This window comes from Gavialis gangeticus, unplaced genomic scaffold, assembly GCF_001723915.1.
Source record: "Gavialis gangeticus isolate Ggan-Ray unplaced genomic scaffold, GavGan_comp1, whole genome shotgun sequence".
NCBI classification, from domain to species: Eukaryota; Metazoa; Chordata; order Crocodylia; family Gavialidae; genus Gavialis; species Gavialis gangeticus.
Genome location: NW_017729026.1, coordinates 35556210 through 35561167, shown reverse-complemented (window position 1 = coordinate 35561167; position 4958 = coordinate 35556210).

Sequence of the window (4958 nt, the reverse complement as noted above, 5' to 3'; positions counted from 1 at the left end):
GGGGGGGGGGGAGACTCCCCTGTGGGGACCCTCTCTCCAGGGTAACTTACTACTACACTGCAGTCCTGCTCTGTCCCTGCTGGGTTTTCCTGCCACCTGACTCTGCTACCGCTGTCCTGGCTTAGGGCCACAGCACCACTGTGTGTAGTAGACTCTTTGCCTTATGGCAGGGGTTGGAGGCCTGGACAGCCTTGCACAGCACCGGGGTTTGGTCTGTTCCCGGATGCTCGGGGCTGTGTCGTCTGCACTGAGCTGTTGCCCCATGTCAGCAGCTGTAGACCCAAGCCACCTCAAGCAGCTCCCAGGGTCTTTCACCCTCCATGCAGCACCTCGTGCACTGAGCTCCCAGCCTCATCCTAGGGGTTGAGGACCTGAGCCACCCCAGGGGCTCCAAAGATCCTGCTCCATGCACCGGCCTGTGGATCATGTCTCTGGCCATACACCAGAGGTTGCAGACCCAAGCCACCTCATGCAGCTCCCAGGGTCTGGATGTGCCATACTGCGCACGGAGAACCCAACCGCTGGAGCCATCCCCTGCTCCCTGCTGATAGAAATCTTCAGGGGCTCTTCCTGGGCTACTGCTTTGCCCTGCTTTGCAGCTCTCCTCAGCTCTTCTAAACCCCACTCTTCTCTCTTCTTAGTCCCCGATGCATCTGGCCCTTGTACTGGACATGCAGCTCCTTTTATATTCTCCAAGGCTCCACCCCTGAAGTCTTCCGGACCTGATAGCTTGCAGTCTTCAATCAGGCCTGGGAGAAGCTGTTCTCCCCCTCCCCTCAGAAAAGGGGCATGATGTTATTTCTCTTGATGCCTCCTGATTGGTGGATGGGCTCCACCAATCAAAATGACAGGATCTCAAGCCTGGGATTCAACCCAAGCTCTGAAAGGTAAGCCTGCTACATACATAATATGGAAAGGGAATAAAAAGTTCATTTATAGTTTGGCATATTTATAGTTCTTATTTAAAGAAATGATAAAAATGATGCAAACTTTTAAAATCTATTTGTTTTTAGAGTTTGCCCAGCATCATCCATGTTTGTCAACAGATGATACAGTTAATGTTTGCTAGTTGTCAATGAGGTAGACTAGGAACAAGTGATTTGTTTTTAAAATGCTAGTTTAAGTGGATGATGTTCTTTCCTGTATGTACCAAATTGTCTGTTTGATGTAGGAGAATTCATTTATGTTAAAGTGTTGAGAGGTTTCCCTCTGGCTATGGCCTAATTTTCAGAAGTTCTGAGTGCTTGCATTTTAACTGAAGTCATTTGGATTGGAAAGTGTTCTACAATTCAGGGTGTTTGGATAACAGACGTCTCACTGGAAGCCACAACTGGAAGTATGTAGGTTAGCAAACCATTCTTGGCTTTTGGCAAACAAGGTTCTTTGGGTAAATCTGATAAAAATAGTTTTCTTGCATGCATACCAGCCTCCAGCTTCTTTACTCTTCATTCCATCCAGGAAGCACACACACAAACTGCAGATGCTTCCTCAGCCTGATGAAGGGTTTTTAAACCTGAAAGCTTAATAAGAAAAAAAAAATTCCAACTATTTAGTTGATCTATTAAAAAATATCAGGTTTACCCAAAGAACCTTGTCTGCCTATGTTCTTTGACCAACACAGCTACAACCTACTACCCTCTTCTTGGCTTTTATCTCATCTTCTCTTGATCTAGGGAGATAGTATTATCAACATTTAACTGATGAGGAACTGAGGCACTGACTAGATCACTGTTATACAAATAACCCTGTAATGGCAGACCAAGAAAATGAGCCCAAGTCTTTCAAGTCCCAGGCTAGTTTCATAACTATTAGACTACCTTGACTTTGGAAACTATTAAAGAAAAAAGAATAACAAGGTTATCCTTGCTATATTAAGAGTTCCCTTGCAGATGTAACCCTTCTACTCAATATTACCAAAGGGAGAAATATTTGAACATGACAGTTTTTGTTGTTTTGATTACCAGTAATAGTGTTTTTAACTACTAATAAAAATAACCAACCACAGGGGAAAAAAAATCCTTTGAGAAAGGACTTCCCATGTGCCAGTGAAATGGAGTTTGGGAATTTTGCACATTTCTGCTTATGGAAAAAAATGTAATTAAATACAGGAAGCCAAAAAAAAATGAACTTAGTGATGTCACCAAAGGGAAATACCAAACTTTAAGCACAGAATTTTCCGGGGAATTTCCAATAGTTTTGCATAAATTGAGTAATGATATGAAACCTGAGACAGATAATTATGCTATGTGAATTTTTAAAGGTTCCTATGAAGGAAATATTTGTGTCTTCAAGATGGTGAAGCAAAAATTATGATACAGCGGGCACAGCTGCATGAGACACTTTAAAATGCAGCAGACTAATTTGCTGCTCAGTAAAGCATCACTGGCTACATGTGCATGGAAATTAGGGCACAGTAGACTAATTTACTGAGCTGCCATATAATCCAGTCAAATACAAGTGGCATCCACTGTGCTTAAACGCATGTGTAGAGAGTGATGTTGGGATTAGATTACTCCAGCTCAAACTGAACCAGAGTATATTCACTCACATTATTTGCATGTTGTAAACATGCTCAGGAATGCAGATCCTACTGTGCCCTATAATATAAACCAGTGATTTAAAAACAATGGCATCCTCCTTCAGATGATTTCAGACTAAGATTTTCATTAGATAACAAATAATGTAGAACCTCAAGCTCATCTAAACATGCCAACTGAAGTTACAACATTTTATACATTCATCTGAAAAATAATGTGAATTGTATATAGCTAAGAATGCTATATTTCCTTCATTTAAATTTTAAATAAGCATTCTATTGTGCTATTTCTATTTTTACAGTTATTTTATTCCATGATTTTATTCATTGTCATGCTTGTAAAATAATTTTATTACAAAGTTATGTTGCTGTGTATTTCCAATCAATTCCATACCTGTTTCAAATTGGTTCAAAATAATTTCAGTATTTAAATACTTTGAAGTATGCATATATAGACCTTTTATCTTCTAATCTGCAGTACCAACAACAATATCTAGAGGCTTATTTTTATTTTGATCTACATCTGGAACTCCTATAAACATTAATAGATATAATGCACATCTTAACAAGAGACTAAATTCAGGACTGGCACAATCACTTGATCATAATCATTCACAACAGTCATATATTTAACTGATGTAAGATTTTTTTTTTAAACCAGCCTTTGGTAAAATGTATTGTCATTCAAATGAATATTCTAATTCTTTTTTTGGCTGTTAGTAGTAGAAATGTCTAAGACGGTTAACCAAAATAGTCCTCAGTATTGAACCTATGTGTATATAAAACGAGAGGTGCCTGAAGCAGCATTTTTCTTTTTAATCCTACATACAGTGCTTTCTTCTGTGACTAATTTCAGTGAGGAAGTGTTACATGTATGCCAATAAACATTTGCAGGATTGTGTCTGTATCCTGACTTCAGTAAAACTAGTAGTGATAGTAAGATCTTTTAGGACCATGATTTAAGACTTGTTCTGTATTAATACCAGTTTAGGAAAAATTGTTTTGGTTTCCAACTCTGAGCTGGGAATAAGGTTGACTGCCTGTACCTTCTATTCCCATATCAGGGGGAAGATATTTCACATAAATTTTAGTACTTTCTAAAGAAATACATAAAATAGAAATAAATATTTTCTTAACCTTCTTTGTTGAAATAGGTTGAAAACTACAATAAAATGTGCATCACTAAGTTCTCTAGTGCTTTTCTGTAAGATTTAATCTTAGTGGTAAAAAGGAAAAGTTCATAATGTCGAAAAATAGGTTCATGAGAAGAAATTTTGCCACTTTCACATGCCACTAGTACTAGTAATTTACTAGTAATCCTCTTTCACAGTAGTCCCCAAACATCCTGCTTTTCTCTACCTACCACAAGTCCAACCTTTGATTACCAGTATTCACTTTCTATGAAAGAAGGATTTGTAATATGAACCAGGAATGTTTTTCTTATACTAAAGATATTTTGGTTATCTTTCACAATTGGTTCTTTTGGCTTTGGGGACCAAACTATAGTGAGGTTATTTCAAATCATAGGGCCTGAGAAGGCTACTGCTAACTTAAATTTACCAATTTGAGCCAAGCAATGGGAGCATTTTTCAGAGAAAGCAGGTCTAGAAAAGTTCCTATTGTTCAGAACAATCTAAGTATGATGAAAAAATCAGAAGATTGTTTGGAAAATATTATGCTATGGTTCTTCCCTATTTGATTCTGCTGATGTTTCCCATTACTTACCTATCAAGCTAAACTACTATGAATGAAGGCACATTTGCCTATTTTGAAATTTAGGGATTGTTGTATTGATGATCATTTCATCAGATGAAATGGTTTTAACATGTCCGGACTTTCTGAAATGTATTCCTAGGCTAATAAAGAAAAAGCTAGGTATTCTAGAAAATTGAATGTGTTGTATTAAAATTTTCCACTTATAAATTCTAATAACTAGAGTTGAAGTGAAGAGAACACTATAAATGTAGCTTTAAGAGAAACTCCTATATTTGAGAAGGGAAAGAAGTTCCAATGAGCCCTAATAGATGAAAGTAGGGCTTTCCCCCCCCCTCTAAAATGCATAAGCTTATAGAACAGTTGAATAAAAAAATTGCAAGCACATCTCCTTTGCAATACTGTGTGTTCTGAGCATAGAATAACCCTGGAAACAACTTGAATCACTATCTAGATTGGCAAATATCTGAGTTTAGACACTAGAAGTTTTTCAGCCATATCCAAATTCAAGGGATGACAGGAATGGAGACACTGACAGCAAAGATCGCCCTTGAGGGTATTTAGAAGAAAATCTATCATCTGTTAGGCTGGAGTGATAACAACAGCTTCAAGGAATGTATTCCTTGTAAATTTCCAAAAGGGAAAAATGCATTTACTGCAAAGATAAACTGTGACTTTCAGGCCAAACAAAAAAAAAAAAAAAAAGAAG